We start from the raw sequence: 13,850 nt of genomic DNA on the forward strand, positions 1-13,850 counted from the left end.
TTGGTTGCGGTAATTGTCCCTTTGATGTGGTGGGATGTAATTGGGGTTGTCATGTTGTCGTTAACCCCGATAATTGGAGCCTTGACCTTGATTTTGGTTATATTGTCATGAATGATTGGGTTTTGGTGGAGGTATGTATTGTGGTTATTGGTACTTGGGGTCCAATGGTTGCCCCACATAAGAGAGCTTTGGATCTTGATTGGGAAAGGCACGGTAGAAAGTATCTTGGCGTTGATAAGAGTACCTTGGTGAACCTTACCCTTGAAGAATAAAGGACTCTTGTTGATCATCTTGGGGGATTGATGAGCAATATTCAATTATGTGCCTAACACCACCACAATAGTCGCAATTCATTTGTGGAGGGTAATGTCTAGGAGGAGACCTAGGCTCTTGGACATAATATACCTTAGAGTGACTAGGCCCGACCTCTTGAACTTGCCGTAATTCCCCTTGCTTCTTTTCCATCTTGAACTCCTCAAGGGTTTGGAAAAAGGTTTGGGTGGTCATCCATTTTGGGATGCCATGGTGTGGACAAGACGTAAGAAGGTCCCTAAAACGTTCCCAAGCTTCACTTAGAGTCTCCATGGGTCTTTTCTTGAAGGTTTAAATCTCATGTCTAATCCTTGCGGTTTTAGATGGTGGGTAGAATTTGTTGATGAAAGCCTTAGATAAAGCCTCCCAAGTAGTAAATGTACCCGACTCATGAGAATTCAACCACTTCTTGGCGTTGTCCTTCAAGGTGATAGGAAAAAGCATTAGAAGTATTTGCTCTTCGGTTACACCATTATGGTTGATAGAACCAGCTTTCTCCTTGAATGTAGTGAGATGTTGATGCGCATCTTCAGCTTTCATCCCATGGTACATGTTGGGCCAAGATTTGTCTTGCCTGATCAGACAAATGTCAGGCGAAGAAATATCAAGTCTAGCCTGGACGAGAGCAACCCAACACAAAGCGTAGTACACTCAGACATGCACCAGCCAGGTGGGAAAGACATGTCATACCATCTTATCAGGCCAGACCTGAAAGAGTAACACATCAACCATATATTGGGCATCACTGGAATGCGTTAGGCAACAGTCAAGGTACAACAAAGTAGTTCCTACTTTCATGGGAGACCTATTTAACAAAATCAACAAGTATGGAGCAGTCAACTACGCAAAAGATAAGGACGGGCAGTTTTGGGAGTCAAATACCTACCTCCGGGTAAATAGGGCACGAGGCCTATTACCCAGGAATGTTCCAATGAACGTTGGGAGAGCCGTTGTAAGCCAAATGAAGCTACTATAAATAGCAAAGAGGAGAAAGACAAAGGATCATCTATTCACTCGCTTACTCTCATTGAAGAGTCTATCGATCCGAAATACTCAAGAGGGGGGGGGGGTGAATTGAGGATTTAAAACTTTTTGAAAGCTTTTTAGATTGTATGAATGTAATTGATTATTTAAAGTTTATTGATTAAACTTTAACTAATCAACTAATGAATGTAAAACAAAATAAACAAGCGAACGAAATAGAGGAGACACACGGTTTTTGAAGTGGTTCAGTTTCACAAGTCGAAACCTACGTCCATTATTCTCGATTAATAAATTTAGTACCTTTCTACGGATTACAAATTTACTAACCCAACTCGTACAACTAACTCTAGCCGTAACTCAATGAGTACTGTTAAATACTCGAGTGACTAACTTACGCTAATAAGAAAGCACTAATGATTCTTGCAAAGGTTCACGTTAATGAACAAGTAAGAAATCAAATAAGCACTATTATCTTATAACGATAACTTAACAAATGAATATACGAGTTTAAAACACACGACCTTTCAAAAATAACAAAACGGTTTTCTGCTTTGAAACACACGATTTTGCTTTGTAAAAATAAGATCAATTTTTATGCTTAAGGTCTCTAAATTAAATGTTGCAAAGAGCAAAGTATTTATAGGAAAAAAAGAGCAAGGTAATTCGGTTTTTAGAAACCCTAATGGCCGAATAATATGAGATATGTTAACAAATCATATCTTCTATTATTTCTTTCCTAAAAGCCTAAAAGATAATAAAGAATATTCCAAAAGATAGAATATAATTTATTCAATTATTATCTTTACTATAAATTCTAAGATATGATAAGATTTTCTATAGCAAGAATATCTTTTATCATAAATAAATATATTAAGTAAGATATATAATATATGTAAAGATATTATTAAGGAATAAAATCTTTACCAAATACACCCTAGGTTACACGAGATGTCATGGATCATATGCCTCGTGACTCGTGCATACCCTAGCTCAATATATGGGTTAGAATTTAGGTTTTAAGAGAGGCTTTGTTGAAACCCTAATTAGTAGCATGGTCCAACTCATACGTTGACCCCGCATGACTACTACTCAACGTTCAACATAAAACCGAACTTCAAACTAAACCGGGCTTTATTAAATAAATACTTTTATCAAAACATTTAAAATAAATTTTAAACAATTTTCAAAACAATTTTGAAACATTATATGTCGTGTATAATTAATAAACTCAGCATTTCAATGTTATAGTGAGAGAGCTATAACATTGAGCTCTTTTACTAGTAATGTTATAGCTGCAAAGCTATAACTTTACTAAATCAAGAAACTCATTCTTGGTTATCATTACGAGATAATCACCTATACTATTCTAATCTTCAAGGAGATCTTCGAGTATAGGCTACGTCATCATCCAAGCTTGATTAATCTTTAGACGGACTTCGTCTTCACATAAATCTTGAATGAATCTTCACATCGTTTGATCTTGAATTGAGGCTTGACTCTTATATACTTCCATCACAACTTCCTTTTTTGTTTGTATTAGATAAATCGAATCTAAAAGACTTAGACAAACGATTACGCGCAACAAATATATAAATTATAAAGCACCTTGACATCATCAAAACATAAACATATATACTATATGGTTCAACAAATTCCCCCTTTTTGATGATGGCAAGCCTCCTAATGTTGTGACTAAGTAAAGAGTTCCCCCTCAATATAATACCGTCATCTTAATAATAAAGATCAACGCAAGATCAAGACGATTAACAAAAAATCAAAACTTTAAGGACTTTAAGAGACAATTGGTCTTGACAAGGAGCAAGCTTAGGTAGATGCTTACCATAGACGTTCTTTCCCCCTCTTGACATCATCGAAAAGTTAAGAACAAAACTGAAATGACTAGAATGATATAAGATGAGACAAGAGATAAAACGTCATAGAACATAATATTAGCACGCATAACTATAAGCATCTAGAGAAATAATTATCATACAAACTTAAGAAAACATGGTTGATGCCAACGAGCCGAATAAACACATGTTTAGAGAAATACTTGGGCCATAATCCACAAGTAGATGCCAAAATGGGCCGAATTTAAGTTTGCAAAACACACCATCAAGATAAAGAAAATATTCTAAAAGGAGAAGGTGCTAGATAAGGCAAGGTGAGACAAAGTCAAATGTTGCGGGTTCTGTAAGGGTTCACGTAGTCGGGGCGGGTACGATGTTCCAAGGCATCGAGACGATAGAAGGAGCTCCTCACAAGCTGAGAAAGACCTTGAATACTTCGTTCAAAGTTGAGTATCTTCAAGGACAAAGCTTTAGTCGCCTCCAAAGTGAGTGATTGATCGTTTGCCATAGCTTTTCCATGCATAACCAAAGCACCGCCTTGACTCGTGAGAAAGGTAAAACGATCTCCATGTGGGAACACTTCCCCACGAATGGCCTTCAATTCCCTCTCAAAACCCTCTAGCTTTTTATCCACCTCATCCATCCAGGAATAAACCCCAGAAGCATCCAAACCCGACTCCAACGACCGTGATGGTCCAACATGTGATAAAACCGTAGCCAAGTGGGTGGATTGCTCCTCAAACTTCTCCATTAAAGTAGTCATATAACTTCCCAATTTTGCCTCTATTGGCCCCAAACCCGAATCACTCGGAATCTTCTCAACATCCTTGATAAGTAACAACTCGGGTCCATCAACGACAAGACCCATAAGCTTAATCAAGCGATCACATATACAATCCTTTGCACTTACACCGTAGCTATCCCATCCCACCACTCGTTTCACTTCTAACAACCGAGACACCCACATCCCATATGGAAGGTCGATTGTTGTACTAAATTTCTCCTTGGTAACTGTGAGACTCGTTTGGACTATACGATGTAAAACAAGACTCGCTAAATTCACCTTTTGTCCTTCCAACTATGAGTAAATAATAATAGCCTCATAACTCGAAACCATGTCTCGTCCTCCTTTCCTCGGCACGACCGTGTTCCAAAGAAAATTTAAGAGGAACTTAATTTTCGCCGAGAGAGGACGAACAACAATGTTTCCGCCATCCGTCCCAACATCCTCAAAATACTTCTTAACCAACAACTCCTTGTCACTAACAACATTGGACCATTCAAGACTCGGATTAATTTTAATTCCGTCATCGGGAACCGAAAAAGCAGAGCAAAAATCCGAAGCAGAAACAGCCACCTCAACACCATTAACCAATGCATGCAAGACCCCTTTCTTAATCGACACACTAGCAAAGAATTGAACAACTTCAACCGGATAAATTGGAGCCAAAAATTGACTAATGTGACTCCACCCTTTAAAATCAAGAAAATCAATGAAAAACTTAAGGGCGGGAACATTAACCAACCAATATTTGGGATAATACCTTCCTCCATGTATAGAATACTTCAAGACACGAGAAACAAGGATGCTTTCGTCATGAGTCAACCGGACTCGATTTAACCCTTCTTTTGTCGCGGCTTTCGAAACATCCCGGAGTAAAGTTCGTGCAACACCATTCCTTACAACAATCTTGGGCTCCTCAATATCATTACCTTCATCAACAACTACCTTATTCTTCCCTTTAAAAAGGCGGCGTCTCTTTCCCTCGGACACCGAGTCGTCCCGACCGTTAAACAGGGGTGTAGATGAATTTGGTTGAGGTGAAGGAAGGCTAGAAGAATTAAGATCATGAGATGGTAGTGGTGATGATGGTTTGTTAAAGTGACGGCTTTGTTGATGGCAGGTTGATGATCGGGTTTTTGCATGGTTTGAATTCATTGTGATGTTAATGGTTGAGTAAAGGAGGTGATGTTGAGATGATGGTAAATCTTTTGAGAAGAGAAAACGTTATGCAAGTGGGGATGTAGTAATGGTTGACGCGGCAAAGAAAGGGGGGGGGGGGGGTAATTATAAGGCTAGGTTTAGGATTAGGCAAGTGTTAATAAATTATGGTAAGTGTCAAATAGTGATAAGAGTTAAGGTAGGAATGGGATGGTAGGTGATCAAATAAATATGGTAAAAGATAAGATATGGAAAAGATAATTATTTGAAGTTTATTTAGGAATAGGAAGCATAATACGTAAGATTTTGTGAGGCTATTTTAGAAGAATTTTGTGCAATTTGGAAGAATAAAAATATGGTGTATCTTGATAAAAGATAAAGTTTGTATGACAATTAAATTCTAAATAACAAATAGAATTTATGATAAATATTTCCCTATAAACGAAATTATTCATGCAACGCAATATACGGACACAGTCATACAATCTTAACTTAAACTAGTCAGTCATAGGAAAATTAAACATATATAGAAGCTTAGGTACCACCAATTAAACCAATTTCCAACCGTAAAGTCTCAAATCGTTCTCTAGCTAACGATTTTGTCAAAATGTGAGCCCATTGTTTTTCAGTACTACAAAATTCAAGTTTTATATTCCCCTTCTCAACATGGTCTCGAATAAAATGGTGTCTTATTTCAATGTGTTTAGTACGTGAATGTTGTGCGGGATTTTTAGAAATTATTATTTCACTAGTATTATCACATAAAATAGGAATACATCCTACGTCAGTACTATAATCACGTAATTGTTGCTTTAGCCATAATAATTAAGTACATACCAGTCCTGCAGCGATGTATTCGGCTTCAGCAGTTGAGAGGGCAACCAAATTTTGCTTCTTCGAACCCCACGTAATAATACACGGTCTGACAAATGTGGCGACACCCGACATGCTTTTTCTGTCTAGAGAACATTCTGCGTAGTCGGCATCAGAATAACCAACTAGATCGAAGTTATACTCCATCGGGTACCATAAATACAGCTTGGCCGTTCCAATTAAATATCGTAAAATTCGTTTTACGGCCGTCATATGCGATTCTTTGGGAGATGATTGATATCTCGCACAAACGCATACGCTAAACATAATATCGGGTCTACTTGCGGTCAAATATAACAGTGACCCAATCATCCCGCGGTAAGTAGTTTCATCAACTGATTTACCGTCTTCATCTAAAGTCAATTTCTTGTTCTCGACCATTGGAGTAGGCATAGCATGGGAATTTTCCATTCCGAATTTTCGAATTAATTCCTTGATATACTTCTGTTGATGAATTTTAATGCCTTCATCGGTTTGTTGTATTTGAAGACCTAGGAAGAATTTCAATTCTCCCATCATACTCATCTCGAACTCGGAAGTCATCAACTCAGAGAAATACTTGCACAAGCTTCGGTTGGTCGATCCAAAGATAATGTCATCGACGTAGATTTGAACAACCAAAAGGTCAGAACCCTCGGATTTTAGAAATAGAGTTTTATCAACGGATACTCTATTGAATCCACTGTCAAGTAGAAACTTAGATAATCTGTCGTACCATGCCCTAGGTACTTGCTTTAATCCGTATAGGGCTTTATCTAATTTGAAGACGTGATCTTCAAATTTGCTATTCTTAAACCCAGGGGGATGTTCTACGAAGACTTCTTCATGTAGATACCCATTTAGAAATGCTGTCTTGACGTCCATCTGAAAGAGCTTCATTCCTTTATGTGCTGCGAATGCTATCAGGAGTCTAATTGCTTCAAGACGAGCAACAGGTGTGAAAGTCTCGTCATAATCTATTCCTTCTTGTTGATTATAACCTTGAACCACCAATCTTGCCTTATTTCTGATAATGACTCCGGCATCATCTAGTTTGTTCCTAAAGACCCATCTTGTTCCAATGACAGATTAATCCTTTGGTCTAGGAACTAAATGCCAAACCTTGTTTCTTTCGAACTGTTGTAGCTCTTCTTGCATAGCTATAATCCAATCTGATTCAGCAAGAGCTTCATTGATATTTGTTGGTTCGATCATGGATAGAAAAGAGTAGAAAGAGCAGAAGTTATTCAAGGAACGTCTAGTTTGAACATCCTTCTTAATATTCCCTAGAATATTGTCCATGGGGTGTAAACTCTTGTATTTCCACTTTGTTGAAGTACTTGGTTCTTCATCGTTATTTGAGCTTGACCCAACTTCATTTGGCTCGGAATTGGAGGAAGTTCCCCCTGAATCCAATCCAGGTGTCGTATTAGAACCGATTATAACCTCAAACTCTACACCTTGATTTGGATTCAATGTTATAGTAACATCACCTATAACATTAGTTTGGGAGTCCTTCTTTTGAGTCAATGTTATAGTATCATCAACTATAACTTTGGCTTTCTCCTTTTTATCTTTTGAGGAACGATCAAGTTCATCACTTGTTCCCTCAATTTCATTGTCCTCCAATTCCAGTTCCGGGGGGTCGTCTCTTGAAAGACGGAAGTCGGGTTCATCCAAGTCTTCTTCCTCATCCTGTAAAGGCTTATCAAACACGTTATCTTCATCAAAAATAACGTGGACACTTTCTTCAATACAAAGAGTTCTCTTATTGAAGACTTTGTAAGCCTTGCTATGATCTGAGTATCCTATGAAAATCGCCTCATCACTCCTGGGGTCGAACTTACTTAACCGGTTTTTACCATTATTGTGAACAAAACATTTACTCCCAAAGCAACGAAGATGGGAGATATTAGGTTTTCGACCTCTAAGGAGTTCGTAGGGGGTTTTCTTAAGAATAGGTCGGATCATAGCACGATTATGGACGTAGCAAGAAGTACTAATGGCTTCAGCCCAAAAGTTACGAGGTAAACCACTACATAAAAGCATTGTACGAGCCATATCTTCCAAAGTTCTATTCATACGTTCAACGACACCGTTTTGTTGAGGAGTTCTTGGTGCAGAGAAGTAATGCCCTACACCATTAACTCTACAATATTCTATGAAAGCTTAGTTATCAAACTCGGTGCCATGGTCCGTACGAATAGATACAAGATTAGTCTTATATTTGTTTTGAACACGTTTCATAAGACAATCAAATTCATCAAACGTTTCGTCTTTTGAATGAAGAAAGATAGGCCATACATACCTTGAGTAATCGTCTACAAGAACAAAGACGTACCTGGATCCTCCTCTACTCCTTACCTTCATGGGTCCACATAAATCCATGTGTACTAATTCCAAGTCTTGATTTGTGCTTACTACTCTTTTAGATTTGAACGATGATCTTACTTGTTTGCACCTGGCACACGTATCACGCATCTTTTCTTGGTCGAACTTGATTTTAGGTAATCCTTCAACCAAGTCCCACTTCTTGAGTTTGTTCAAGGTTAGTGAGCTAATGTGACCAAACCTTTTATGCCACAAACAGGGATCATCAAGTGTAACTTTCATGCATAAAAAAGAGTTAGTAGGCACAACATTTAAATCTACCATATAAACATTTTTTTTCTGTGGCCTTCAAGAATAACATTGCTAGTTCCTTCGATTATAATGCGACAACTATCAGTATGGAAAACGACTTTGTTACCTTTGTCGCATAGTTGAGATATGCTTAGCAAGTTATGTTTTAGACCGTCCACGAGATAAACGTCACTGATCGCATGAGACTTAGAAGTTCCGATTTTGCCAACGCCGATTACTTTTCCCTTTTTGTTGTCCCCGAACCTCACTTTTCCTCCGCTGAAGGGCTTGAGTGAAAGAAACAGATTCTTATCTCCAGTCATGTGTCTTGAACATCTACTATCAAGATACCATTGATTGTTTTCTTTCACTACTTCCTGCAGAAGGGATTAGATACAGTTTTTAGGTACCCAAGCTAAGTTGGGTCCCTTATGATTAGTTACTCTATATACTAAATCCTTTCTAACCCAAACTTGTCTAATGACTATTTTTCTAACTCTTGGGTTATTTTGCTTGGGAGGAGTTCTAGGTTTAGGGTTTTCTCTCGGTTTAGGACTTTCTCTGGGTCTATCTTGACTTTTTCCCTTGTGAACAGGTTTACTAGGTTTAGGTTGACAAGGGTTTTGTGAAGTGCTAGGTTTCTAGGTGTAGTCGAAGGCCATGCATAGAACCAACGAAATTTATTGTTCCTTACTTCGTTAGGTTCATTTATGGGGGCTTCATCATCCTCGAGAACTGTGTCAACAGTTTTAGCATGGTCGGCATTTTTTCGTATATCATGAGCCTTTTTGACACAATTGTTTTGGATGTGACCCGTATGACCACTGTAATTGCAAATCAGATATTCAGGAAGATCAGCATACTTCCTTTTTATGAAATCAAAATCCGAAGGTGTTGATTTGCATTTAGAGTGATCTATTAGGCTGTAGCACTCATGTCCTAACCCCATCTTCATATTATTGTCAGATTGTTCGGTTAGGAAGTTTAGGACTTTTGTGCTACCTTCCCACTTATCATGGACCTTTCTAGCATGTAGAAGTAGGTCTTTTAGGGTTTTAATTTCCTCTTGACATTTCGTGTGATCTACATCATTATCTTTCTTAAAGTTATCACGAAAGTCTTGGAATCGTTTGTTAAGAAGGGATACAACATCGGAATGTTGTTTCTTAACATTGATCATGTCGGTCTTAGATTCCTTTAATTGCTTTGAAAGGGAATCTATCTCTTTCTTTTGGTCTAAGATCACTGCTTCATCAGTTGTGACCTTAGTTTCCAAAAGTTCTCTGGCTTTTCTAAGTTCTAAAGTTATAGCTTCATTAGCTATAACGTTGGCTTGAAGGTGCTTGATGTTAAGCTTTAGGTCTGAAGTTATAGCATCATTAGCTATAACTTTGGACTCTAATTCCTTCTTTTCAGCCATAGTAGAATCTAACATTGTTGCTTTCTCAGCTATAACCTTAGATTTTAACTTCTTAGCTTTGGCCTTCAGAGTATGATTCTCTTCTGCAATTTCGAGAATCTGTTTCTTTAGATCTTTTAGCTCCAAGTCTTGTTCGTGACACTTATCGAGAGATTGTTCAAAGAATTCAATTAAAGCACTTTTAGACAATTTTTTGACGCAATTTTTTAAGCTCAAGATAACTTACCTCTTCATCGTCATCTTCGTCTGATTCTCCAAGAAAGCAATAATTTACGTGTGAGTTTGTGCTTTCATCGTCGCTGTCGGAGATTAGGTCAAGACTAACGCTGCTGAGACAAAGTTTGGCTACTTCGTCGTCTTCAGATCCCTCGTCATCTTCTGAGTCAAGGTCTCCCCAACACGAAGCCATCATAACCTGTTTGAATTCTCTCTTTGTCTTATCATGTTTTGTCTTGTCCTTGATCTTCTCCCATGTTGAACAATCCTTCATCATGTGATCAGATTCTCCACACTTGAAGCAACCTCTGTTTGCGAAAGATGACTTTAATTCTGTAAACTTTTTGTTGGATGACTTGTTGTTGTTGTAGGATGATTTTGTTTGTTTGTTTCGAAATATCTTATTTTTGAAACGGCGTGCAAACAGAACAGTTTCATCCTCTAGTTCAGAGTCAACTTCTTCGCTCTTTAAGGCCATACTCTTGTTTCGGCTTGGTTCAGCGTCATCTTTGTTAAGAGTAATTTCATGGGCCATGAGAGCACCGATGAGTTCTTGATAGGATAGGTTTTCAAGATCTCGTGATTCCTCCATTGCAGTGACTTTAGCACGCCACTTCTTAGTCAGGCTCCTAAGGACCTTTCTAGCAATGTCCTCAGTACTGAATTTCCTACCAAGGTTTTTCAGGTCGTTTATGATGCTTGAAAACCTTGCGGATATAATATCTAGGGACTCATTAGGCTCCATAATGAATAGCTCATATTTTTGCATAAGCAAATATATTCGGTGCTTCCTAATAGTGGAAGTACCTTCATAAGCTAGTTCAAGCCCATCCCATATCTCCTTGGCCGTAGAACACGAGGAAAATCGATCAAACTCTGTAGAAGTCATTCCGTTTTGCAGGAGACTTATTGCTTTGGAGTTCTTTTCGGCCTTCTTGTAGTCGGCCTCGACATAGTCCTCTTCTTTCTTTTCATAGGTAGTGCCTTCCTCGGATGCTATAAGAATTTTGTGCGGTCCGTATTGGATAATCCTCCAGCACTCCCAATCGTGACCTTTCACATAGTGAGTCATCATGTTTTTCCACAATCCATAATTCTTCCCATCAAAGACGGGACACTTGAGATATTTGGAATCCATTTATCACGTGATAGGCAGCGGAATATAAAACGATAGGATAAATAAAAACAAGATAGAACAGCCTCTTTGCGGTTAGGCAATCAAGAGCACGAGGCTATGATAACAATTGAAGAGTCTATCGATCCGAAATACTCAAGGGGGGGGGGGGGGGTGAATTGAGGATTTAAAACTTTTTGAAAGCTTTTTCGATTATATGAATGTAATTGATTATTTAAAGTTATTGATTAAACTTTAACTAATCAACTAATGAATGTAAAACAAAATAAACAAGCGAACGAAAGAGAGGAGACACACGGTTTTTGAAGTGGTTCAGTTTCACAAGTCGAAACCTACGTCCACTATTCTCGATTAATAAATTTAGTACCTTTCAACGGATTACAAATTTACTAACCCAACTCGTACAACTAACTCTAGCTGTAACTCAATGAGTACCGTTAAATACTCGAGTGACTAACTTACGCTAATAAGAAAGCATTAATGATTCTTGCAAAGGTTCACGTTAATGAACAAGTAAGAAATCAAATAAGCATTATTATCTTATAACGATAACTTAACAAATGAATATACGAGTTTAAAACACACGACCTTTCAAAAATAACAAAACGGTTTTCTGCTTTGAAACACACGATTTTGCTTTGTAAAAATAAGATCAATTTTTATGCTTAAGGTCTCTAAATTAAATGTTGCAAAGAGCAAAGTATTTATAGGAAGGAAAGAGCAAGGCAATTCGGTTTTTAGAAACCCTAATGGCCGAATAATATGAGATATGTTAACAAATCATATCTTCTATTATTTCTTTCCTAAAAGCCTAAAAGATAATAAAGAATATTTCAAAAGATAGAATATAATTTATTCAATTATTATCTTTACTATAAATTCTAAGATATGATAAGATTTTCTATAATAAGAATATCTTTTATCATAAATAAATATATTAAGTAAGATATATAAGATATGTAAAGATATTATTAAGGAATAAAATCTTTACCAAATACACCCTAGGTTACACGAGATGTCACGGCTCATATGTCTCGTGACTCGTGCAAATCCTAGCTCAATATATGGGTTAGAATTTAGGTTTTAAGAGAGGCTTTGTTGAAACCCTAATTAGTAGCATGGTCCAACTCATAAGTTGACCCAACATGACTACTAGTCAACGTTCAACATAAAACCGAAATCCGCACTAAACCGGACTTTATTAAATAAATACTTTTATCAAAACATATAAAATAAATTTTAAACAATTTTCAAAACAATTTTGAAACATTATATGTCGTGTATAATAAACTCAGCATTTCAATGTTATAGTGAGAGAGCTATAACATTGAGCTCTTTTACTAGTAGTGTTATAGCTGCAAAGCTATAACTTTACTAAATCAAGAAACTCATTCTTGGTTATCATTACGAGATAATCACCTATACTATTCTAATCTTCAAGGAGATCTTCGAGTATAGGCTACGTCATCATGCAAGCTTGATTAAACTTTAGACGGACTTCGTCTTCACATAAATCTTGAATGAATCTTCACATCGTTTGATCTTGAATTGAGGCTTGACTCTTATATACTTCCATCACAACTTCCTTTGTTGTTTGTATTAGATAAATTGAATCTAAAAGACTTAGACAAACGATTACGCGCAACAAATATATAAATTATAAAGCACCTTGACATCATCAAAACATAAACATATATACTATATGGTTCAACACTCATTTTGTTGTATACATTCTAAGCAATTCTACTAGCACTCATACTTACAACTAGCCTGACACACAAATTCCCTGTCAGGATACAGTAAATTATAGTAACAATCCCGTCTGGCTTGGTGCCCATGGTTTTTTCCCTTATTCCCAGGGTTTTCCACGTACAAATCTTTGTCTTCCATTTTATTATTCATTCTTTACTTATTTACCGTACTAGTCAGGCATTGTTAATTGAGTTAGATCACCCTGCAAAACAAACCCCTGGCAGGACATTACTTCCATGTAAAATCTTGCTAAAACAATTGGCGCCCACCGAGGGGCATCTAGCTCAAAAATAATCAAAACCCAATCCCAAACAACACAAAAACTCTTTCAAAAATGACTGGAGACAGTATAGAACAACAAATGGCTGCCGCCAAGTAACAACTACTAGAAATGGAACAACTGAAGTAAAAAATGGCCCAGGCTGAAGCTGAAGTCCAGAAATTGAAGGAATCAGAGTCCAACCTGAAGCAAAAGCTAGGGGATAAAGCCTCAGGCTCAAAAATTGAAGATCCGGCTTGGGACACCATTTTCTTCAATCATCAGGAATATTGACTTCTCCAACTTTGGTACTCCAACTCAGAAGCAGAAGATTTTGATTCAGACTCAGAAGAAACCCCAAACGAAGAGACTACCCCAGATCAGACCATTATAGCCATAATGATGGCCATGGTCCAGGAGATCCAGAAACTCCATGAGAAATTTGAGAAGATCCCTAGAATACTCACAAGCATCGAGGAAGCCAACCCTGAAAGCTATGCTGACTC

General features: G+C 37.5%; 1 non-coding gene across 1 annotated transcript; it reads left to right on the top strand.

Moving 5' to 3' along the window:
• The first annotated feature begins 517 nt into the window (after window positions 1–517).
• LOC141615870 (small nucleolar RNA R71) lies at window positions 518–624 on the top strand. Its single transcript, XR_012530259.1, has one exon. It is a non-coding gene; the product is annotated as a small nucleolar RNA R71 (small nucleolar RNA).
• The last annotated feature ends 13,226 nt before the right edge of the window (window positions 625–13,850 follow it).

Source organism: Silene latifolia, chromosome 11 (genome assembly GCF_048544455.1).
Source record: "Silene latifolia isolate original U9 population chromosome 11, ASM4854445v1, whole genome shotgun sequence".
Taxonomy (NCBI): Eukaryota; Viridiplantae; Streptophyta; class Magnoliopsida; order Caryophyllales; family Caryophyllaceae; genus Silene; species Silene latifolia.